Source organism: Brachyhypopomus gauderio, unplaced genomic scaffold, assembly GCF_052324685.1.
Source record: "Brachyhypopomus gauderio isolate BG-103 unplaced genomic scaffold, BGAUD_0.2 sc332, whole genome shotgun sequence".
NCBI classification, from domain to species: Eukaryota; Metazoa; Chordata; class Actinopteri; order Gymnotiformes; family Hypopomidae; genus Brachyhypopomus; species Brachyhypopomus gauderio.
The window spans coordinates 57,487-80,645 of NW_027507153.1; the positions used below are offsets into that span (position 1 = coordinate 57,487).

At 41.9% G+C, this 23,159-nt stretch overlaps 17 non-coding genes across 17 annotated transcripts; all 17 read left to right on the forward strand.

Moving 5' to 3' along the window:
* The first annotated feature begins 937 nt into the window (after nucleotides 1-937).
* On the forward strand, nucleotides 938-1,010 carry trnar-ccu (transfer RNA arginine (anticodon CCU)). Its single transcript has one exon. It is a non-coding gene; the product is annotated as a tRNA-Arg (tRNA).
* Nucleotides 1,011-1,988: 978 nt separating this feature from the next.
* Nucleotides 1,989-2,061, forward strand: trnar-ccu (transfer RNA arginine (anticodon CCU)). Its single transcript has one exon. It is a non-coding gene; the product is annotated as a tRNA-Arg (tRNA).
* Nucleotides 2,062-3,039: 978 nt separating this feature from the next.
* trnar-ccu (transfer RNA arginine (anticodon CCU)) lies at nucleotides 3,040-3,112 on the forward strand. The gene has a single exon. It is a non-coding gene; the product is annotated as a tRNA-Arg (tRNA).
* A 978-nt stretch (nucleotides 3,113-4,090) lies between these two features.
* Nucleotides 4,091-4,163, forward strand: trnar-ccu (transfer RNA arginine (anticodon CCU)). Its single transcript has one exon. It is a non-coding gene; the product is annotated as a tRNA-Arg (tRNA).
* Nucleotides 4,164-5,141: 978 nt separating this feature from the next.
* On the forward strand, nucleotides 5,142-5,214 carry trnar-ccu (transfer RNA arginine (anticodon CCU)). Its single transcript has one exon. It is a non-coding gene; the product is annotated as a tRNA-Arg (tRNA).
* Nucleotides 5,215-6,192: 978 nt separating this feature from the next.
* Nucleotides 6,193-6,265, forward strand: trnar-ccu (transfer RNA arginine (anticodon CCU)). The gene has a single exon. It is a non-coding gene; the product is annotated as a tRNA-Arg (tRNA).
* Nucleotides 6,266-7,243: 978 nt separating this feature from the next.
* On the forward strand, nucleotides 7,244-7,316 carry trnar-ccu (transfer RNA arginine (anticodon CCU)). Its single transcript has one exon. It is a non-coding gene; the product is annotated as a tRNA-Arg (tRNA).
* Nucleotides 7,317-9,326: 2,010 nt separating this feature from the next.
* Nucleotides 9,327-9,399, forward strand: trnar-ccu (transfer RNA arginine (anticodon CCU)). Its single transcript has one exon. It is a non-coding gene; the product is annotated as a tRNA-Arg (tRNA).
* A 978-nt stretch (nucleotides 9,400-10,377) lies between these two features.
* trnar-ccu (transfer RNA arginine (anticodon CCU)) lies at nucleotides 10,378-10,450 on the forward strand. Its single transcript has one exon. It is a non-coding gene; the product is annotated as a tRNA-Arg (tRNA).
* A 5,163-nt stretch (nucleotides 10,451-15,613) lies between these two features.
* On the forward strand, nucleotides 15,614-15,686 carry trnar-ccu (transfer RNA arginine (anticodon CCU)). Its single transcript has one exon. It is a non-coding gene; the product is annotated as a tRNA-Arg (tRNA).
* A 978-nt stretch (nucleotides 15,687-16,664) lies between these two features.
* trnar-ccu (transfer RNA arginine (anticodon CCU)) lies at nucleotides 16,665-16,737 on the forward strand. Its single transcript has one exon. It is a non-coding gene; the product is annotated as a tRNA-Arg (tRNA).
* A 978-nt stretch (nucleotides 16,738-17,715) lies between these two features.
* On the forward strand, nucleotides 17,716-17,788 carry trnar-ccu (transfer RNA arginine (anticodon CCU)). Its single transcript has one exon. It is a non-coding gene; the product is annotated as a tRNA-Arg (tRNA).
* A 978-nt stretch (nucleotides 17,789-18,766) lies between these two features.
* Nucleotides 18,767-18,839, forward strand: trnar-ccu (transfer RNA arginine (anticodon CCU)). The gene has a single exon. It is a non-coding gene; the product is annotated as a tRNA-Arg (tRNA).
* Nucleotides 18,840-19,817: 978 nt separating this feature from the next.
* On the forward strand, nucleotides 19,818-19,890 carry trnar-ccu (transfer RNA arginine (anticodon CCU)). The gene has a single exon. It is a non-coding gene; the product is annotated as a tRNA-Arg (tRNA).
* Nucleotides 19,891-20,868: 978 nt separating this feature from the next.
* trnar-ccu (transfer RNA arginine (anticodon CCU)) lies at nucleotides 20,869-20,941 on the forward strand. Its single transcript has one exon. It is a non-coding gene; the product is annotated as a tRNA-Arg (tRNA).
* Nucleotides 20,942-21,919: 978 nt separating this feature from the next.
* On the forward strand, nucleotides 21,920-21,992 carry trnar-ccu (transfer RNA arginine (anticodon CCU)). Its single transcript has one exon. It is a non-coding gene; the product is annotated as a tRNA-Arg (tRNA).
* Nucleotides 21,993-22,970: 978 nt separating this feature from the next.
* Nucleotides 22,971-23,043, forward strand: trnar-ccu (transfer RNA arginine (anticodon CCU)). The gene has a single exon. It is a non-coding gene; the product is annotated as a tRNA-Arg (tRNA).
* The last annotated feature ends 116 nt before the right edge of the window (nucleotides 23,044-23,159 follow it).

Here is a 23,159-nt window from a genome sequence, read left to right on the forward strand (position 1 = left end):
TAACCCAGAGGTCGATGGATCGAAACCATCCTCTGCTAAGTCACCTTTAGTCCTAAAAAAGCATTCCTTTAGTCCAAAAATAGCACACCTTTCAATGTCAGAGGGGTGTGAGTCAAAAATTGATAGAAAGCCTCTAAAGACAGGGTGAATTCACTCTATAGCATTTCTTTCAATGTTTTAATTTAATGAAACTCTTCAAGGCACTTCATGCTTCACTCTAGCAAATCCCAATAGACACTCAAAATAACCTACAAATTCAAGCTTGTGTTGTAAAAAATGTAAGTGCCTTTCAAGAAAGTGAATGAAAATGGTGCTCGACAAGATGTTTAGAAGTAGACCTGGAAATTTCAAAACTTAAAAGCATGTTTGCCAAGTTGATATGTTCATATGCTTGTACAAAAGATCTGCTAATTCCCTTGAGCCATGAGGTTGATTTGCTGACAACAGATGGCGTGATGACAAGGGGTAATGTCGAGAGATGTGTTACACTGGCCTATCTTATCAAAGATCTCTTGCTGAATCTTCTCCAGGACCTCCAGACTTCTACATATTTGGCCAAAAGAATGGACGCGGAACAACGTGTGGATTTTTCAAATGTCACTGGATATCAAAGATTGGGTGAAAGGGAAACTGAAATCCAGAAAGATTGAAAATACAAAAGATCTGCTAAGTCCCCTGCTCAGTGGGTGAAAGGGAAACTGAAATTCATAATGATTGAAATGACAAAAGATCTGCTAATTCCCTTCAGCTATGGTCGTGTTTGCACAAAGCAGTACAGAAACAAAATTGAGTTGAAGCATTGTACTGACTTTTCATTTTTCTGTCTCTCAGGTGTCTGACTAGAACAGACTGTACTGAGAACAGAGCCCTCTGATATATTCCAGAAGTATAGGTTGCGTTCATCGTGGGTACTGGACATCCGCAAGCTTTAGCAAGAGCCCCAGTGGCCTAATGGATAAGGCACTGGCCTCCTAAGCCAGGGATTGTGGGTTCGAGTCCCATCTGGGGTGCTGGGAAAGCAGAGTGGCGCAGCGGAAGCGTGCTGGGCCCATAACCCAGAGGTCGATGGATCGAAACCATCCTCTGCTAAGTCACCTTTAGTCCTAAAAAAGCATTCCTTTAGTCCAAAAATAGCACACCTTTCAATGTCAGAGGGGTGTGAGTCAAAAATTGATAGAAAGCCTCTAAAGACAGGGTGAATTCACTCTATAGCATTTCTTTCAATGTTTTAATTTAATGAAACTCTTCAAGGCACTTCATGCTTCACTCTAGCAAATCCCAATAGACACTCAAAATAACCTACAAATTCAAGCTTGTGTTGTAAAAAATGTAAGTGCCTTTCAAGAAAGTGAATGAAAATGGTGCTCGACAAGATGTTTAGAAGTAGACCTGGAAATTTCAAAACTTAAAAGCATGTTTGCCAAGTTGATATGTTCATATGCTTGTACAAAAGATCTGCTAATTCCCTTGAGCCATGAGGTTGATTTGCTGACAACAGATGGCGTGATGACAAGGGGTAATGTCGAGAGATGTGTTACACTGGCCTATCTTATCAAAGATCTCTTGCTGAATCTTCTCCAGGACCTCCAGACTTCTACATATTTGGCCAAAAGAATGGACGCGGAACAACGTGTGGATTTTTCAAATGTCACTGGATATCAAAGATTGGGTGAAAGGGAAACTGAAATCCAGAAAGATTGAAAATACAAAAGATCTGCTAAGTCCCCTGCTCAGTGGGTGAAAGGGAAACTGAAATTTATAATGATTGAAATGACAAAAGATCTGCTAATTCCCTTCAGCTATGGTCGTGTTTGCACAAAGCAGTACAGAAACAAAATTGAGTTGAAGCATTGTACTGACTTTTCATTTTTCTGTCTCTCAGGTGTCTGACTAGAACAGACTGTACTGAGAACAGAGCCCTCTGATATATTCCAGAAGTATAGGTTGCGTTCATCGTGGGTACTGGACATCCGCAAGCTTTAGCAAGAGCCCCAGTGGCCTAATGGATAAGGCACTGGCCTCCTAAGCCAGGGATTGTGGGTTCGAGTCCCATCTGGGGTGCTGGGAAAGCAGAGTGGCGCAGCGGAAGCGTGCTGGGCCCATAACCCAGAGGTCGATGGATCGAAACCATCCTCTGCTAAGTCACCTTTAGTCCTAAAAAAGCATTCCTTTAGTCCAAAAATAGCACACCTTTCAATGTCAGAGGGGTGTGAGTCAAAAATTGATAGAAAGCCTCTAAAGACAGGGTGAATTCACTCTATAGCATTTCTTTCAATGTTTTAATTTAATGAAACTCTTCAAGGCACTTCATGCTTCACTCTAGCAAATCCCAATAGACACTCAAAATAACCTACAAATTCAAGCTTGTGTTGTAAAAAATGTAAGTGCCTTTCAAGAAAGTGAATGAAAATGGTGCTCGACAAGATGTTTAGAAGTAGACCTGGAAATTTCAAAACTTAAAAGCATGTTTGCCAAGTTGATATGTTCATATGCTTGTACAAAAGATCTGCTAATTCCCTTGAGCCATGAGGTTGATTTGCTGACAACAGATGGCGTGATGACAAGGGGTAATGTCGAGAGATGTGTTACACTGGCCTATCTTATCAAAGATCTCTTGCTGAATCTTCTCCAGGACCTCCAGACTTCTACATATTTGGCCAAAAGAATGGACGCGGAACAACGTGTGGATTTTTCAAATGTCACTGGATATCAAAGATTGGGTGAAAGGGAAACTGAAATCCAGAAAGATTGAAAATACAAAAGATCTGCTAAGTCCCCTGCTCAGTGGGTGAAAGGGAAACTGAAATTTATAATGATTGAAATGACAAAAGATCTGCTAATTCCCTTCAGCTATGGTCGTGTTTGCACAAAGCAGTACAGAAACAAAATTGAGTTGAAGCATTGTACTGACTTTTCATTTTTCTGTCTCTCAGGTGTCTGACTAGAACAGACTGTACTGAGAACAGAGCCCTCTGATATATTCCAGAAGTATAGGTTGCGTTCATCGTGGGTACTGGACATCCGCAAGCTTTAGCAAGAGCCCCAGTGGCCTAATGGATAAGGCACTGGCCTCCTAAGCCAGGGATTGTGGGTTCGAGTCCCATCTGGGGTGCTGGGAAAGCAGAGTGGCGCAGCGGAAGCGTGCTGGGCCCATAACCCAGAGGTCGATGGATCGAAACCATCCTCTGCTAAGTCACCTTTAGTCCTAAAAAAGCATTCCTTTAGTCCAAAAATAGCACACCTTTCAATGTCAGAGGGGTGTGAGTCAAAAATTGATAGAAAGCCTCTAAAGACAGGGTGAATTCACTCTATAGCATTTCTTTCAATGTTTTAATTTAATGAAACTCTTCAAGGCACTTCATGCTTCACTCTAGCAAATCCCAATAGACACTCAAAATAACCTACAAATTCAAGCTTGTGTTGTAAAAAATGTAAGTGCCTTTCAAGAAAGTGAATGAAAATGGTGCTCGACAAGATGTTTAGAAGTAGACCTGGAAATTTCAAAACTTAAAAGCATGTTTGCCAAGTTGATATGTTCATATGCTTGTACAAAAGATCTGCTAATTCCCTTGAGCCATGAGGTTGATTTGCTGACAACCGATGGCGTGATGACAAGGGGTAATGTCGAGAGATGTGTTACACTGGCCTATCTTATCAAAGATCTCTTGCTGAATCTTCTCCAGGACCTCCAGACTTCTACATATTTGGCCAAAAGAATGGACGCGGAACAACGTGTGGATTTTTCAAATGTCACTGGATATCAAAGATTGGGTGAAAGGGAAACTGAAATCCAGAAAGATTGAAAATACAAAAGATCTGCTAAGTCCCCTGCTCAGTGGGTGAAAGGGAAACTGAAATTTATAATGATTGAAATGACAAAAGATCTGCTAATTCCCTTCAGCTATGGTCGTGTTTGCACAAAGCAGTACAGAAACAAAATTGAGTTGAAGCATTGTACTGACTTTTCATTTTTCTGCCTCTCAGGTGTCTGACTAGAACAGACTGTACTGAGAACAGAGCCCTCTGATATATTCCAGAAGTATAGGTTGCGTTCATCGTGGGTACTGGACATCCGCAAGCTTTAGCAAGAGCCCCAGTGGCCTAATGGATAAGGCACTGGCCTCCTAAGCCAGGGATTGTGGGTTCGAGTCCCATCTGGGGTGTTGGGAAAGCAGAGTGGGGCAGCGGAAGCGTGCTGGGCCCATAACCCAGAGGTCGATGGATCGAAACCATCCTCTGCTAAGTCACCTTTAGTCCTAAAAAAGCATTCCTTTAGTCCAAAAATAGCACACCTTTCAATGTCAGAGGGGTGTGAGTCAAAAATTGATAGAAAGCCTCTAAAGACAGGGTGAATTCACTCTATAGCATTTCTTTCAATGTTTTAATTTAATGAAACTCTTCAAGGCACTTCATGCTTCACTCTAGCAAATCCCAATAGACACTCAAAATAACCTACAAATTCAAGCTTGTGTTGTAAAAAATGTAAGTGCCTTTCAAGAAAGTGAATGAAAATGGTGCTCGACAAGATGTTTAGAAGTAGACCTGGAAATTTCAAAACTTAAAAGCATGTTTGCCAAGTTGATATGTTCATATGCTTGTACAAAAGATCTGCTAATTCCCTTGAGCCATGAGGTTGATTTGCTGACAACAGATGGCGTGATGACAAGGGGTAATGTCGAGAGATGTGTTACATTGGCCTATCTTATCAAAGATCTCTTGCTGAATCTTCTCCAGGACCTCCAGACTTCTACATATTTGGCCAAAAGAGGTGACGCGGAACAACGTGTGGATTTTTCAAATGTCACTGGATGTCAAAGATTGGGTGAAAGGGAAACTGAAATCCAGAAAGATTGAAAATACAAAAGATCTGCTAAGTCCCCTGCTCAGTGGGTGAAAGGGAAACTGAAATTCATAATGATTGAAATGACAAAAGATCTGCTAATTCCCTTCAGCTATGGTCGTGTTTGCACAAAGCAGTACAGAAACAAAATTGAGTTGAAGCATTGTACTGACTTTTCATTTTTCTGTCTCTCAGGTGTCTGACTAGAACAGACTGTACTGAGAACAGAGCCCTCTGATATATTCCAGAAGTATAGGTTGCGTTCATCGTGGGTACTGGACATCCGCAAGCTTTAGCAAGAGCCCCAGTGGCCTAATGGATAAGGCACTGGCCTCCTAAGCCAGGGATTGTGGGTTCGAGTCCCATCTGGGGTGCTGGGAAAGCAGAGTGGCGCAGCGGAAGCGTGCTGGGCCCATAACCCAGAGGTCGATGGATTGAAACCATCCTCTGCTAAGTCAGCTTTAGTCCTAAAAAAGCATTCCTTTAGTCCAAAAATAGCACACCTTTCAATGTCAGAGGGGTGTGAGTCAAAAATTGATAGAAAGCCTCTAAAGACAGGGTGAATTCACTCTATAGCATTTCTTTCAATGTTTTAATTTAATGAAACTCTTCAAGGCACTTCATGCTTCACTCTAGCAAATCCCAATAGACACTCAAAATAACCTACAAATTCAAGCTTGTGTCGTAAAAAATGTAAGTCCCTTTCAAGAAAGTGAATGAAAATGGTGCTCGACAAGATGTTTAGAAGTAGACCTGGAAATTTCAAAACTTAAAAGCATGTTTGCCAAGCTGATATGTTCATATGCTTGTACAAAAGATCTGCCAATTCCCTTGAGCCATGAGGTTGATTTGCTGACAACAGATGGCGTGATGACAAGGGGTAATGTCGAGAGATGTGTTACATTGGCCTATCTTATCAAAGATCTCTTGCTGAATCTTCTCCAGGACCTCCAGACTTCTACATATTTGGCCAAAAGAGGTGACGCGGAACAACGTGTGGATTTTTCAAATGTCACTGGATGTCAAAGATTGGGTGAAAGGGAAACTGAAATCCAGAAAGATTGAAAATACAAAAGATCTGCTAAGTCCCCTGCTCAGTGGGTGAAAGGGAAACTGAAATTCATAATGATTGAAATGACAAAAGATCTGCTAATTCCCTTCAGCTATGGTCGTGTTTGCACAAAGCAGTACAGAAACAAAATTGAGTTGAAGCATTGTACTGACTTTTCATTTTTCTGTCTCTCAGGTGTCTGACTAGAACAGACTGTACTGAGAACAGAGCCCTCTGATATATTCCAGAAGTATAGGTTGCGTTCATCGTGGGTACTGGACATCCGCAAGCTTTAGCAAGAGCCCCAGTGGCCTAATGGATAAGGCACTGGCCTCCTAAGCCAGGGATTGTGGGTTCGAGTCCCATCTGGGGTGCTGGGAAAGCAGAGTGGCGCAGCGGAAGCGTGCTGGGCCCATAACCCAGAGGTCGATGGATTGAAACCATCCTCTGCTAAGTCAGCTTTAGTCCTAAAAAAGCATTCCTTTAGTCCAAAAATAGCACACCTTTCAATGTCAGAGGGGTGTGAGTCAAAAATTGATAGAAAGCCTCTAAAGACAGGGTGAATTCACTCTATAGCATTTCTTTCAATGTTTTAATTTAATGAAACTCTTCAAGGCACTTCATGCTTCACTCTAGCAAATCCCAATAGACACTCAAAATAACCTACAAATTCAAGCTTGTGTCGTAAAAAATGTAAGTCCCTTTCAAGAAAGTGAATGAAAATGGTGCTCGACAAGATGTTTAGAAGTAGACCTGGAAATTTCAAAACTTAAAAGCATGTTTGCCAAGCTGATATGTTCATATGCTTGTACAAAAGATCTGCCAATTCCCTTGAGCCATGAGGTTGATTTGCTGACAACAGATGGCGTGATGACAAGGGGTAATGTCGAGAGATGTGTTACATTGGCCTATCTTATCAAAGATCTCTTGCTGAATCTTCTCCAGGACCTCCAGACTTCTACATATTTGGCCAAAAGAGGTGACGCGGAACAACGTGTGGATTTTTCAAATGTCACTGGATGTCAAAGATTGGGTGAAAGGGAAACTGAAATCCAGAAAGATTGAAAATACAAAAGATCTGCTAAGTCCCCTGCTCAGTGGGTGAAAGGGAAACTGAAATTCATAATGATTGAAATGACAAAAGATCTGCTAATTCCCTTCAGCTATGGTCGTGTTTGCACAAAGCAGTACAGAAACAAAATTGAGTTGAAGCATTGTACTGACTTTTCATTTTTCTGTCTCTCAGGTGTCTGACTAGAACAGACTGTACTGAGAACAGAGCCCTCTGATATATTCCAGAAGTATAGGTTGCGTTCATCGTGGGTACTGGACATCCGCAAGCTTTAGCAAGAGCCCCAGTGGCCTAATGGATAAGGCACTGGCCTCCTAAGCCAGGGATTGTGGGTTCGAGTCCCATCTGGGGTGCTGGGAAAGCAGAGTGGCGCAGCGGAAGCGTGCTGGGCCCATAACCCAGAGGTCAATGGATCGAAACCATCCTCTGCTAAGTCAGCTTTAGTCCTAAAAAAGCATTCCTTTAGTCCAAAAATAGCACACCTTTCAATGTCAGAGGGGTGTGAGTCAAAAATTGATAGAAAGCCTCTAAAGACAGGGTGAATTCACTCTATAGCATTTCTTTCAATGTTTTAATTTAATGAAACTCTTCAAGGCACTTCATGCTTCACTCTAGCAAATCCCAATAGACACTCAAAATAACCTACAAATTCAAGCTTGTGTCGTAAAAAATTTAAGTCCCTTTCAAGAAAGTGAATGAAAATGGTGCTCGACAAGATGTTTAGAAGTAGACCTGGAAATTTCAAAACTTAAAAGCATGTTTGCCAAGCTGATATGTTCATATGCTTGTACAAAAGATCTGCCAATTCCCTTGAGCCATGAGGTTGATTTGCTGACAACAGATGGCGTGATGACAAGGGGTAATGTCGAGAGATGTGTTACATTGGCCTATCTTATCAAAGATCTCTTGCTGAATCTTCTCCAGGACCTCCAGACTTCTCCTACATATTTGGCCAAAAGAATGGACGCGGAACAACGTGTGGATTTTTCAAATGTCACTGGATATCAAAGATTGGGTGAAAGGGAAACTGAAATCCAGAAAGATTGAAAATACAAAAGATCTGCTAAGTCCCCTGCTCAGTGGGTGAAAGGGAAACTGAAATTCATAATGATTGAAATGACAAAAGATCTGCTAATTCCCTTCAGCTATGGTCGTGTTTGCACAAAGCAGTACAGAAACAAAATTGAGTTGAAGCATTGTACTGACTTTTCATTTTTCTGTCTCTCAGGTGTCTGACTAGAACAGATTGTACTGAGAACAGAACCCTCTGATATATTCCAGAAGTATAGGTTGCGTTCATCGTGGGTACTGGACATCCGCAAGCTTTAGCAAGAGCCCCAGTGGCCTAATGGATAAAGCACTGGCCTCCTAAGCCAGGGATTGTGGGTTCGAGTCCCATCAGGGGTGCTGGGAAAGCAGAGTGGCGCAGCGGAAGCGTGCTGGGCCCATAACCCAGAGGTCGATGGATCGAAACCATCCTCTGCTAAGTCAGCTTTAGTCCAAAAATAGCACACCTTTCAATGTCAGAGGGGTGTGAGTCAAAAATTGATAGAAAGCCTCTAAAGACAGGGTGAATTCACTCTATAGCATTTCTTTCAATGTTTTAATTTAATGAAACTCTTCAAGGCACTTCATGCTTCACTCTAGCAAATCCCAATAGACACTCAAAATAACCTACAAATTCAAGCTTGTGTTGTAAAAAATTTAAGTCCCTTTCAAGAAAGTGAATGAAAATGGTGCTCGACAAGATGTTTAGAAGTAGACCTGGAAATTTCAAAACTTAAAAGCATGTTTGCCAAGCTGATATGTTCATATGCTTGTACAAAAGATCTGCCAATTCCCTTGAGCCATGAGGTTGATTTGCTGACAACAGATGGCGTGATGACAAGGGGTAATGTCGAGAGATGTGTTACATTGGCCTATCTTATCAAAGATCTCTTGCTGAATCTTCTCCAGGACCTCCAGACTTCTACATATTTGGCCAAAAGAATGGACGCGGAACAACGTGTGGATTTTTCAAATGTCACTGGATATCAAAGATTGGGTGAAAGGGAAACTGAAATCCAGAAAGATTGAAAATACAAAAGATCTGCTAAGTCCCCTGCTCAGTGGGTGAAAGGGAAACTGAAATTCATAATGATTGAAATGACAAAAGATCTGCTAATTCCCTTCAGCTATGGTCGTGTTTGCACAAAGCAGTACAGAAACAAAATTGAGTTGAAGCATTGTACTGACTTTTCATTTTTCTGTCTCTCAGGTGTCTGACTAGAACAGACTGTACTGAGAACAGAGCCCTCTGATATATTCCAGAAGTATAGGTTGCGTTCATCGTGGGTACTGGACATCCGCAAGCTTTAGCAAGAGCCCCAGTGGCCTAATGGATAAGGCACTGGCCTCCTAAGCCAGGGATTGTGGGTTCGAGTCCCATCTGGGGTGCTGGGAAAGCAGAGTGGCGCAGCGGAAGCGTGCTGGGCCCATAACCCAGAGGTCGATGGATCGAAACCATCCTCTGCTAAGTCACCTTTAGTCCTAAAAAAGCATTCCTTTAGTCCAAAAATAGCACACCTTTCAATGTCAGAGGGGTGTGAGTCAAAAATTGATAGAAAGCCTCTAAAGACAGGGTGAATTCACTCTATAGCATTTCTTTCAATGTTTTAATTTAATGAAACTCTTCAAGGCACTTCATGCTTCACTCTAGCAAATCCCAATAGACACTCAAAATAACCTACAAATTCAAGCTTGTGTTGTAAAAAATGTAAGTGCCTTTCAAGAAAGTGAATGAAAATGGTGCTCGACAAGATGTTTAGAAGTAGACCTGGAAATTTCAAAACTTAAAAGCATGTTTGCCAAGTTGATATGTTCATATGCTTGTACAAAAGATCTGCTAATTCCCTTGAGCCATGAGGTTGATTTGCTGACAACCGATGGCGTGATGACAAGGGGTAATGTCGAGAGATGTGTTACACTGGCCTATCTTATCAAAGATCTCTTGCTGAATCTTCTCCAGGACCTCCAGACTTCTACATATTTGGCCAAAAGAATGGACGCGGAACAACGTGTGGATTTTTCAAATGTCACTGGATATCAAAGATTGGGTGAAAGGGAAACTGAAATCCAGAAAGATTGAAAATACAAAAGATCTGCTAAGTCCCCTGCTCAGTGGGTGAAAGGGAAACTGAAATTTATAATGATTGAAATGACAAAAGATCTGCTAATTCCCTTCAGCTATGGTCGTGTTTGCACAAAGCAGTACAGAAACAAAATTGAGTTGAAGCATTGTACTGACTTTTCATTTTTCTGCCTCTCAGGTGTCTGACTAGAACAGACTGTACTGAGAACAGAGCCCTCTGATATATTCCAGAAGTATAGGTTGCGTTCATCGTGGGTACTGGACATCCGCAAGCTTTAGCAAGAGCCCCAGTGGCCTAATGGATAAGGCACTGGCCTCCTAAGCCAGGGATTGTGGGTTCGAGTCCCATCTGGGGTGTTGGGAAAGCAGAGTGGCGCAGCGGAAGCGTGCTGGGCCCATAACCCAGAGGTCGATGGATCGAAACCATCCTCTGCTAAGTCACCTTTAGTCCTAAAAAAGCATTCCTTTAGTCCAAAAATAGCACACCTTTCAATGTCAGAGGGGTGTGAGTCAAAAATTGATAGAAAGCCTCTAAAGACAGGGTGAATTCACTCTATAGCATTTCTTTCAATGTTTTAATTTAATGAAACTCTTCAAGGCACTTCATGCTTCACTCTAGCAAATCCCAATAGACACTCAAAATAACCTACAAATTCAAGCTTGTGTTGTAAAAAATGTAAGTGCCTTTCAAGAAAGTGAATGAAAATGGTGCTCGACAAGATGTTTAGAAGTAGACCTGGAAATTTCAAAACTTAAAAGCATGTTTGCCAAGTTGATATGTTCATATGCTTGTACAAAAGATCTGCTAATTCCCTTGAGCCATGAGGTTGATTTGCTGACAACAGATGGCGTGATGACAAGGGGTAATGTCGAGAGATGTGTTACACTGGCCTATCTTATCAAAGATCTCTTGCTGAATCTTCTCCAGGACCTCCAGACTTCTCCTACATATTTGGCCAAAAGAATGGACGCGGAACAACGTGTGGATTTTTCAAATGTCACTGGATATCAAAGATTGGGTGAAAGGGAAACTGAAATCCAGAAAGATTGAAAATACAAAAGATCTGCTAAGTCCCCTGCTCAGTGGGTGAAAGGGAAACTGAAATTCATAATGATTGAAATGACAAAAGATCTGCTAATTCCCTTCAGCTATGGTCGTGTTTGCACAAAGCAGTACAGAAACAAAATTGAGTTGAAGCATTGTACTGACTTTTCATTTTTCTGTCTCTCAGGTGTCTGACTAGAACAGATTGTACTGAGAACAGAACCCTCTGATATATTCCAGAAGTATAGGTTGCGTTCATCGTGGGTACTGGACATCCGCAAGCTTTAGCAAGAGCCCCAGTGGCCTAATGGATAAAGCACTGGCCTCCTAAGCCAGGGATTGTGGGTTCGAGTCCCATCAGGGGTGCTGGGAAAGCAGAGTGGCGCAGCGGAAGCGTGCTGGGCCCATAACCCAGAGGTCGATGGATCGAAACCATCCTCTGCTAAGTCAGCTTTAGTCCAAAAATAGCACACCTTTCAATGTCAGAGGGGTGTGAGTCAAAAATTGATAGAAAGCCTCTAAAGACAGGGTGAATTCACTCTATAGCATTTCTTTCAATGTTTTAATTTAATGAAACTCTTCAAGGCACTTCATGCTTCACTCTAGCAAATCCCAATAGACACTCAAAATAACCTACAAATTCAAGCTTGTGTTGTAAAAAATTTAAGTCCCTTTCAAGAAAGTGAATGAAAATGGTGCTCGACAAGATGTTTAGAAGTAGACCTGGAAATTTCAAAACTTAAAAGCATGTTTGCCAAGCTGATATGTTCATATGCTTGTACAAAAGATCTGCCAATTCCCTTGAGCCATGAGGTTGATTTGCTGACAACAGATGGCGTGATGACAAGGGGTAATGTCGAGAGATGTGTTACATTGGCCTATCTTATCAAAGATCTCTTGCTGAATCTTCTCCAGGACCTCCAGACTTCTACATATTTGGCCAAAAGAGGTGACGCGGGACAACGTGTGGATTTTTCAAATGTCACTGGATGTCAAAGATTGGGTGAAAGGGAAACTGAAATCCAGAAAGATTGAAAATACAAAAGATCTGCTAAGTCCCCTGCTCAGTGGGTGAAAGGGAAACTGAAATTCATAATGATTGAAATGACAAAAAATCTGCTAATTCCCTTCAGCTATGGTCGTGTTTGCACAAAGCAGTACAGAAACAAAATTGAGTTGAAGCATTGTACTGACTTTTCATTTTTCTGTCTCTCAGGTGTCTGACTAGAACAGACTGTACTGAGAACAGAGCCCTCTGATATATTCCAGAAGTATAGGTTGCGTTCATCGTGGGTACTGGACATCCGCAAGCTTTAGCAAGAGCCCCAGTGGCCTAATGGATAAAGCACTGGCCTCCTAAGCCAGGGATTGTGGGTTCGAGTCCCATCAGGGGTGCTGGGAAAGCAGAGTGGCGCAGCGGAAGAGTGCTGGGCCCATAACCCAGAGGTCGATGGATCGAAACCATCCTCTGTTAAGTCAGCTTTAGTCCTAAAAAAGCATTCCTTTAGTCCAAAAATAGCACACCTTTCAATGTCAGAGGGGTGTGAGTCAAAAATTGATAGAAAGCCTCTAAAGACAGGGTGAATTCACTCTATAGCATTTCTTTCAATGTTTTAATTTAATGAAACTCTTCAAGGCACTTCATGCTTCACTCTAGCAAATCCCAATAGACACTCAAAATAACCTACAAATTCAAGCTTGTGTTGTAAAAAATTTAAGTCCCTTTCAAGAAAGTGAATGAAAATGGTGCTCGACAAGATGTTTAGAAGTAGACCTGGAAATTTCAAAACTTAAAAGCATGTTTGCCAAGCTGATATGTTCATATGCTTGTACAAAAGATCTGCCAATTCCCTTGAGCCATGAGGTTGATTTGCTGACAACAGATGGCGTGATGACAAGGGGTAATGTCGAGAGATGTGTTACATTGGCCTATCTTATCAAAGATCTCTTGCTGAATCTTCTCCAGGACCTCCAGACTTCTACATATTTGGCCAAAAGAGGTGATGCGGAACAACGTGTGGATTTTTCAAATGTCACTGGATGTCAAAGATTGGGTGAAAGGGAAACTGAAATCCAGAAAGATTGAAAATACAAAAGATCTGCTAAGTCCCCTGCTCAGTAGGTGAAAGGGAAACTGAAATTCATAATGATTGAAATGACAAAAGATCTGCTAATTCCCTTCAGCTATGGTCGTGTTTGCACAAAGCAGTACAGAAACAAAATTGAGTTGAAGCATTGTACTGACTTTTCATTTTTCTGTCTCTCAGGTGTCTGACTAGAACAGACTGTACTGAGAACAGAGCCCTCTGATATATTCCAGAAGTATAGGTTGCGTTCATCGTGGGTACTGGACATCCGCAAGCTTTAGCAAGAGCCCCAGTGGCCTAATGGATAAGGCACTGGCCTCCTAAGCCAGGGATTGTTGGTTCGAGTCCCATCTGGGGTGCTGGGAAAGCAGAGTGGCGCAGCGGAAGCGTGCTGGGCCCATAACCCAGAGGTCGATGGATCGAAACCATCCTCTGCTAAGTCACCTTTAGTCCTAAAAAAGCATTCCTTTAGTCCAAAAATAGCACACCTTTCAATGTCAGAGGGGTGTGAGTCAAAAATTGATAGAAAGCCTCTAAAGACAGGGTGAATTCACTCTATAGCATTTCTTTCAATGTTTTAATTTAATGAAACTCTTCAAGGCACTTCATGCTTCACTCTAGCAAATCCCAATAGACACTCAAAATAACCTACAAATTCAAGCTTGTGTTGTAAAAAATGTAAGTGCCTTTCAAGAAAGTGAATGAAAATGGTGCTCGACAAGATGTTTAGAAGTAGACCTGGAAATTTCAAAACTTAAAAGCATGTTTGCCAAGTTGATATGTTCATATGCTTGTACAAAAGATCTGCTAATTCCCTTGAGCCATGAGGTTGATTTGCTGACAACAGATGGCGTGATGACAAGGGGTAATGTCGAGAGATGTGTTACACTGGCCTATCTTATCAAAGATCTCTTGCTGAATCTTCTCCAGGACCTCCAGACTTCTACATATTTGGCCAAAAGAATGGACGCGGAACAACGTGTGGATTTTTCAAATGTCACTGGATATCAAAGATTGGGTGAAAGGGAAACTGAAATCCAGAAAGATTGAAAATACAAAAGATCTGCTAAGTCCCCTGCTCAGTGGGTGAAAGGGAAACTGAAATTCATAATGATTGAAATGACAAAAGATCTGCTAATTCCCTTCAGCTATGGTCGTGTTTGCACAAAGCAGTACAGAAACAAAATTGAGTTGAAGCATTGTACTGACTTTTCATTTTTCTGTCTCTCAGGTGTCTGACTAGAACAGACTGTACTGAGAACAGAGCCCTCTGATATATTCCAGAAGTATAGGTTGCGTTCATCGTGGGTACTGGACATCCGCAAGCTTTAGCAAGAGCCCCAGTGGCCTAATGGATAAGGCACTGGCCTCCTAAGCCAGGGATTGTTGGTTCGAGTCCCATCTGGGCTGCTGGGAAAGCAGAGTGGCGCAGCGGAAGCGTGCTGGGCCCATAACCCAGAGGTCGATGGATCGAAACCATCCTCTGCTAAGTCACCTTTAGTCCTAAAAAAGCATTCCTTTAGTCCAAAAATAGCACACCTTTCAATGTCAGAGGGGTGTGAGTCAAAAATTGATAGAAAGCCTCTAAAGACAGGGTGAATTCACTCTATAGCATTTCTTTCAATGTTTTAATTTAATGAAACTCTTCAAGGCACTTCATGCTTCACTCTAGCAAATCCCAATAGACACTCAAAATAACCTACAAATTCAAGCTTGTGTTGTAAAAAATGTAAGTGCCTTTCAAGAAAGTGAATGAAAATGGTGCTCGACAAGATGTTTAGAAGTAGACCTGGAAATTTCAAAACTTAAAAGCATGTTTGCCAAGTTGATATGTTCATATGCTTGTACAAAAGATCTGCTAATTCCCTTGAGCCATGAGGTTGATTTGCTGACAACAGATGGCGTGATGACAAGGGGTAATGTCGAGAGATGTGTTACACTGGCCTATCTTATCAAAGATCTCTTGCTGAATCTTCTCCAGGACCTCCAGACTTCTACATATTTGGCCAAAAGAATGGACGCGGAACAACGTGTGGATTTTTCAAATGTCACTGGATATCAAAGATTGGGTGAAAGGGAAACTGAAATCCAGAAAGATTGAAAATACAAAAGATCTGCTAAGTCCCCTGCTCAGTGGGTGAAAGGGAAACTGAAATTCATAATGATTGAAATGACAAAAGATCTGCTAATTCCCTTCAGCTATGGTCGTGTTTGCACAAAGCAGTACAGAAACAAAATTGAGTTGAAGCATTGTACTGACTTTTCATTTTTCTGTCTCTCAGGTGTCTGACTAGAACAGACTGTACTGAGAACAGAGCCCTCTGATATATTCCAGAAGTATAGGTTGCGTTCATCGTGGGTACTGGACATCCGCAAGCTTTAGCAAGAGCCCCAGTGGCCTAATGGATAAGGCACTGGCCTCCTAAGCCAGGGATTGTGGGTTCGAGTCCCATCTGGGGTGCTGGGAAAGCAGAGTGGCGCAGCGGAAGCGTGCTGGGCCCATAACCCAGAGGTCGATGGATCGAAACCATCCTCTGCTAAGTCACCTTTAGTCCTAAAAAAGCATTCCTTTAGTCCAAAAATAGCACACCTTTCAATGTCAGAGGGGTGTGAGTCAAAAATTGATAGAAAGCCTCTAAAGACAGGGTGAATTCACTCTATAGCATTTCTTTCAATGTTTTAATTTAATGAAACTCTTCAAGGCACTTCATGCTTCACTCTAGCAAATCCCAATAGACACTCAAAATAACCTACAAATTCAAGCTTGTGTTGTAAAAAATGTAAGTGCCTTTCAAGAAAGTGAATGAAAATGGTGCTCGACAAGATGTTTAGAAGTAGACCTGGAAATTTCAAAACTTAAAAGCATGTTTGCCAAGTTGATATGTTCATATGCTTGTACAAAAGATCTGCTAATTCCCTTGAGCCATGAGGTTGATTTGCTGACAACAGATGGCGTGATGACAAGGGGTAATGTCGAGAGATGTGTTACACTGGCCTATCTTATCAAAGATCTCTTGCTGAATCTTCTCCAGGACCTCCAGACTTCTACATATTTGGCCAAAAGAATGGACGCGGAACAACGTGTGGATTTTTCAAATGTCACTGGATATCAAAGATTGGGTGAAAGGGAAACTGAAATCCAGAAAGATTGAAAATACAAAAGATCTGCTAAGTCCCCTGCTCAGTGGGTGAAAGGGAAACTGAAATTTATAATGATTGAAATGACAAAAGATCTGCTAATTCCCTTCAGCTATGGTCGTGTTTGCACAAAGCAGTACAGAAACAAAATTGAGTTGAAGCATTGTACTGACTTTTCATTTTTCTGTCTCTCAGGTGTCTGACTAGAACAGACTGTACTGAGAACAGAGCCCTCTGATATATTCCAGAAGTATAGGTTGCGTTCATCGTGGGTACTGGACATCCGCAAGCTTTAGCAAGAGCCCCAGTGGCCTAATGGATAAGGCACTGGCCTCCTAAGCCAGGGATTGTGGGTTCGAGTCCCATCTGGGGTGCTGGGAAAGCAGAGTGGCGCAGCGGAAGCGTGCTGGGCCCATAACCCAGAGGTCGATGGATCGAAACCATCCTCTGCTAAGTCACCTTTAGTCCTAAAAAAGCATTCCTTTAGTCCAAAAATAGCACACCTTTCAATGTCAGAGGGGTGTGAGTCAAAAATTGATAGAAAGCCTCTAAAGACAGGGTGAATTCACTCTATAGCATTTCTTTCAATGTTTTAATTTAATGAAACTCTTCAAGGCACTTCATGCTTCACTCTAGCAAATCCCAATAGACACTCAAAATAACCTACAAATTCAAGCTTGTGTTGTAAAAAATGTAAGTGCCTTTCAAGAAAGTGAATGAAAATGGTGCTCGACAAGATGTTTAGAAGTAGACCTGGAAATTTCAAAACTTAAAAGCATGTTTGCCAAGTTGATATGTTCATATGCTTGTACAAAAGATCTGCTAATTCCCTTGAGCCATGAGGTTGATTTGCTGACAACAGATGGCGTGATGACAAGGGGTAATGTCGAGAGATGTGTTACACTGGCCTATCTTATCAAAGATCTCTTGCTGAATCTTCTCCAGGACCTCCAGACTTCTACATATTTGGCCAAAAGAATGGACGCGGAACAACGTGTGGATTTTTCAAATGTCACTGGATATCAAAGATTGGGTGAAAGGGAAACTGAAATCCAGAAAGATTGAAAATACAAAAGATCTGCTAAGTCCCCTGCTCAGTGGGTGAAAGGGAAACTGAAATTTATAATGATTGAAATGACAAAAGATCTGCTAATTCCCTTCAGCTATGGTCGTGTTTGCACAAAGCAGTACAGAAACAAAATTGAGTTGAAGCATTGTACTGACTTTTCATTTTTCTGTCTCTCAGGTGTCTGACTAGAACAGACTGTACTGAGAACAGAGCCCTCTGATATATTCCAGAAGTATAGGTTGCGTTCATCGTGGGTACTGGACATCCGCAAGCTTTAGCAAGAGCCCCAGTGGCCTAATGGATAAGGCACTGGCCTCCTAAGCCAGGGATTGTGGGTTCGAGTCCCATCTGGGGTGCTGGGAAAGCAGAGTGGCGCAGCGGAAGCGTGCTGGGCCCATAACCCAGAGGTCGATGGATCGAAACCATCCTCTGCTAAGTCACCTTTAGTCCTAAAAAAGCATTCCTTTAGTCCAAAAATAGCACACCTTTCAATGTCAGAGGGGTGTGAGTCAAAAATTGATAGAAAGCCTCTAAAGACAGGGTGAATTCACTCTATAGCATTTCTTTCAATGTTTTAATTTAATGAAACTCTTCAAGGCACTTCATGCTTCACTCTAGCAAATCCCAATAGACACTCAAAATAACCTACAAATTCAAGCTTGTGTTGTAAAAAATGTAAGTGCCTTTCAAGAAAGTGAATGAAAATGGTGCTCGACAAGATGTTTAGAAGTAGACCTGGAAATTTCAAAACTTAAAAGCATGTTTGCCAAGTTGATATGTTCATATGCTTGTACAAAAGATCTGCTAATTCCCTTGAGCCATGAGGTTGATTTGCTGACAACAGATGGCGTGATGACAAGGGGTAATGTCGAGAGATGTGTTACACTGGCCTATCTTATCAAAGATCTCTTGCTGAATCTTCTCCAGGACCTCCAGACTTCTACATATTTGGCCAAAAGAATGGACGCGGAACAACGTGTGGATTTTTCAAATGTCACTGGATATCAAAGATTGGGTGAAAGGGAAACTGAAATCCAGAAAGATTGAAAATACAAAAGATCTGCTAAGTCCCCTGCTCAGTGGGTGAAAGGGAAACTGAAATTCATAATGATTGAAATGACAAAAGATCTGCTAATTCCCTTCAGCTATGGTCGTGTTTGCACAAAGCAGTACAGAAACAAAATTGAGTTGAAGCATTGTACTGACTTTTCATTTTTCTGTCTCTCAGGTGTCTGACTAGAACAGACTGTACTGAGAACAGAGCCCTCTGATATATTCCAGAAGTATAGGTTGCGTTCATCGTGGGTACTGGACATCCGCAAGCTTTAGCAAGAGCCCCAGTGGCCTAATGGATAAGGCACTGGCCTCCTAAGCCAGGGATTGTGGGTTCGAGTCCCATCTGGGGTGCTGGGAAAGCAGAGTGGCGCAGCGGAAGCGTGCTGGGCCCATAACCCAGAGGTCGATGGATCGAAACCATCCTCTGCTAAGTCACCTTTAGTCCTAAAAAAGCATTCCTTTAGTCCAAAAATAGCACACCTTTCAATGTCAGAGGGGTGTGAGTCAAAAATTGATAGAAAGCCTCTAAAGACAGGGTGAATTCACTCTATAGCATTTCTTTCAATGTTTTAATTTAATGAAACTCTTCAAGGCACTTCATGCTTCACTCTAGCAAATCCCAATAGACACTCAAAATAACCTACAAATTCAAGCTTGTGTTGTAAAAAATGTAAGTGCCTTTCAAGAAAGTGAATGAAAATGGTGCTCGACAAGATGTTTAGAAGTAGACCTGGAAATTTCAAAACTTAAAAGCATGTTTGCCAAGTTGATATGTTCATATGCTTGTACAAAAGATCTGCTAATTCCCTTGAGCCATGAGGTTGATTTGCTGACAACCGATGGCGTGATGACAAGGGGTAATGTCGAGAGATGTGTTACACTGGCCTATCTTATCAAAGATCTCTTGCTGAATCTTCTCCAGGACCTCCAGACTTCTACATATTTGGCCAAAAGAATGGACGCGGAACAACGTGTGGATTTTTCAAATGTCACTGGATATCAAAGATTGGGTGAAAGGGAAACTGAAATCCAGAAAGATTGAAAATACAAAAGATCTGCTAAGTCCCCTGCTCAGTGGGTGAAAGGGAAACTGAAATTTATAATGATTGAAATGACAAAAGATCTGCTAATTCCCTTCAGCTATGGTCGTGTTTGCACAAAGCAGTACAGAAACAAAATTGAGTTGAAGCATTGTACTGACTTTTCATTTTTCTGTCTCTCAGGTGTCTGACTAGAACAGACTGTACTGAGAACAGAGCCCTCTGATATATTCCAGAAGTATAGGTTGCGTTCATCGTGGGTACTGGACATCCGCAAGCTTTAGCAAGAGCCCCAGTGGCCTAATGGATAAGGCACTGGCCTCCTAAGCCAGGGATTGTGGGTTCGAGTCCCATCTGGGGTGCTGGGAAAGCAGAGTGGCGCAGCGGAAGCGTGCTGGGCCCATAACCCAGAGGTCGATGGATCGAAACCATCCTCTGCTAAGTCACCTTTAGTCCTAAAAAAGCATTCCTTTAGTCCAAAAATAGCACACCTTTCAATGTCAGAGGGGTGTGAGTCAAAAATTGATAGAAAGCCTCTAAAGACAGGGTGAATTCACTCTATAGCATTTCTTTCAATGTTTTAATTTAATGAAACTCTTCAAGGCACTTCATGCTTCACTCTAGCAAATCCCAATAGACACTCAAAATAACCTACAAATTCAAGCTTGTGTTGTAAAAAATGTAAGTGCCTTTCAAGAAAGTGAATGAAAATGGTGCTCGACAAGATGTTTAGAAGTAGACCTGGAAATTTCAAAACTTAAAAGCATGTTTGCCAAGTTGATATGTTCATATGCTTGTACAAAAGATCTGCTAATTCCCTTGAGCCATGAGGTTGATTTGCTGACAACAGATGGCGTGATGACAAGGGGTAATGTCGAGAGATGTGTTACACTGGCCTATCTTATCAAAGATCTCTTGCTGAATCTTCTCCAGGACCTCCAGACTTCTACATATTTGGCCAAAAGAATGGACGCGGAACAACGTGTGGATTTTTCAAATGTCACTGGATATCAAAGATTGGGTGAAAGGGAAACTGAAATCCAGAAAGATTGAAAATACAAAAGATCTGCTAAGTCCCCTGCTCAGTGGGTGAAAGGGAAACTGAAATTTATAATGATTGAAATGACAAAAGATCTGCTAATTCCCTTCAGCTATGGTCGTGTTTGCACAAAGCAGTACAGAAACAAAATTGAGTTGAAGCATTGTACTGACTTTTCATTTTTCTGTCTCTCAGGTGTCTGACTAGAACAGACTGTACTGAAAACAGAGCCCTCTGATATATTCCAGAAGTATAGGTTGCGTTCATCGTGGGTACTGGACATCCGCAAGCTTTAGCAAGAGCCCCAGTGGCCTAATGGATAAGGCACTGGCCTCCTAAGCCAGGGATTGTGGGTTCGAGTCCCATCTGGGGTGCTGGGAAAGCAGAGTGGCGCAGCGGAAGCGTGCTGGGCCCATAACCCAGAGGTCGATGGATCGAAACCATCCTCTGCTAAGTCACCTTTAGTCCTAAAAAAGCATTCCTTTAGTCCAAAAATAGCACACCTTTCAATGTCAGAGGGGTGTGAGTCAAAAATTGATAGAAAGCCTCTAAAGACAGGGTGAATTCACTCTATAGCATTTCTTTCAATGTTTTAATTTAATGAAACTCTTCAAGGCACTTCATGCTTCACTCTAGCAAATCCCAATAGACACTCAAAATAACCTACAAATTCAAGCTTGTGTTGTAAAAAATGTAAGTGCCTTTCAAGAAAGTGAATGAAAATGGTGCTCGACAAGATGTTTAGAAGTAGACCTGGAAATTTCAAAACTTAAAAGCATGTTTGCCAAGTTGATATGTTCATATGCTTGTACAAAAGATCTGCTAATTCCCTTGAGCCATGAGGTTGATTTGCTGACAACAGATGGCGTGATGACAAGGGGTAATGTCGAGAGATGTGTTACACTGGCCTATCTTATCAAAGATCTCTTGCTGAATCTTCTCCAGGACCTCCAGACTTCTACATATTTGGCCAAAAGAATGGACGCGGAACAACGTGTGGATTTTTCAAATGTCACTGGATATCAAAGATTGGGTGAAAGGGAAACTGAAATCCAGAAAGATTGAAAATACAAAAGATCTGCTAAGTCCCCTGCTCAGTGGGTGAAAGGGAAACTGAAATTTATAATGATTGAAATGACAAAAGATCTGCTAATTCCCTTCAGCTATGGTCGTGTTTGCACAAAGCAGTACAGAAACAAAATTGAGTTGAAGCATTGTACTGACTTTTCATTTTTCTGTCTCTCAGGTGTCTGACTAGAACAGACTGTACTGAGAACAGAGCCCTCTGATATATTCCAGAAGTATAGGTTGCGTTCATCGTGGGTACTGGACATCCGCAAGCTTTAGCAAGAGCCCCAGTGGCCTAATGGATAAGGCACTGGCCTCCTAAGCCAGGGATTGTGGGTTCGAGTCCCATCTGGGGTGCTGGGAAAGCAGAGTGGCGCAGCGGAAGCGTGCTGGGCCCATAACCCAGAGGTCGATGGATTGAAACCATCCTCTGCTAAGTCACCTTTAGTCCTAAAAAAGCATTCCTTTAGTCCAAAAATAGCACACCTTTCAATGTCAGAGGGGTGTGAGTCAAAAATTGATAGAAAGCCTCTAAAGACAGGGTGAATTCACTCTATAGCATTTCTTTCAATGTTTTAATTTAATGAAACTCTTCAAGGCACTTCATGCTTCACTCTAGCAAATCCCAATAGACACTCAAAATAACCTACAAATTCAAGCTTGTGTTGTAAAAAATGTAAGTGCCTTTCAAGAAAGTGAATGAAAATGGTGCTCGACAAGATGTTTAGAAGTAGACCTGGAAATTTCAAAACTTAAAAGCATGTTTGCCAAGTTGATATGTTCATATGCTTGTACAAAAGATCTGCTAATTCCCTTGAGCCATGAGGTTGATTTGCTGACAACAGATGGCGTGATGACAAGGGGTAATGTCGAGAGATGTGTTACACTGGCCTATCTTATCAAAGATCTCTTGCTGAATCTTCTCCAGGACCTCCAGACTTCTACATATTTGGCCAAAAGAATGGACGCGGAACAACGTGTGGATTTTTCAAATGTCACTGGATATCAAAGATTGGGTGAAAGGGAAACTGAAATCCAGAAAGATTGAAAATACAAAAGATCTGCTAAGTCCCCTGCTCAGTGGGTGAAAGGGAAACTGAAATTCATAATGATTGAAATGACAAAAGATCTGCTAATTCCCTTCAGCTATGGTCGTGTTTGCACAAAGCAGTACAGAAACAAAATTGAGTTGAAGCATTGTACTGACTTTTCATTTTTCTGTCTCTCAGGTGTCTGACTAGAACAGACTGTACTGAGAACAGAGCCCTCTGATATATTCCAGAAGTATAGGTTGCGTTCATCGTGGGTACTGGACATCCGCAAGCTTTAGCAAGAGCCCCAGTGGCCTAATGGATAAGGCACTGGCCTCCTAAGCCAGGGATTGTGGGTTCGAGTCCCATCTGGGGTGCTGGGAAAGCAGAGTGGCGCAGCGGAAGCGTGCTGGGCCCATAACCCAGAGGTCGATGGATCGAAACCATCCTCTGCTAAGTCACCTTTAGTCCTAAAAAAGCATTCCTTTAGTCC